Raw genomic sequence first — 513 nt, forward strand, 5'->3', positions numbered from 1 at the left:
GGTCAGAATCAACTTGCCAGCTCCTAACAACAACAACAAGCTATAATTTATGAGTCTTCTATTGATGAAATTCAGTTGTTTCCAGTTTTATTCCCATTATAAACAAAGTTAAAATGGACAACCTCGTTTATTTATCTGGGCTACTTCTGAAAATCTATCCATGGGGCAAATTCAGAGCCATGCAATTACTAGGTCAAATATCATATGTGTTTGAAATGTTTTTGTATTTAAATTTTGTATTGATATTGCCAAATTATCCTTGAAAACCCTGCAAATTTGTACTCCGACTATCAGTGTATGAAAGTGCTGTTTCCCTAAGCCCTCACCAACATTCATTTCAAACAACTGTGTAAGTTTTAAAAGGTACCCAGTTAGACAGGCTAAATGATCAGATATGGGTAGGCAAAAGGGAATACCTATGACCATATATAAGTTTGCAAACGATATCTCTACATATGTATTTGTATGTGCTATAAAAATGCCCATATATATAACAGAGCTAACAGGGGGAAA

This window comes from Orycteropus afer, unplaced genomic scaffold, assembly GCF_000298275.1.
Source record: "Orycteropus afer afer isolate SDZICR_OR568_19922 unplaced genomic scaffold, OryAfe1.0 scaffold00064, whole genome shotgun sequence".
NCBI classification, from domain to species: domain Eukaryota; kingdom Metazoa; phylum Chordata; class Mammalia; order Tubulidentata; family Orycteropodidae; genus Orycteropus; species Orycteropus afer.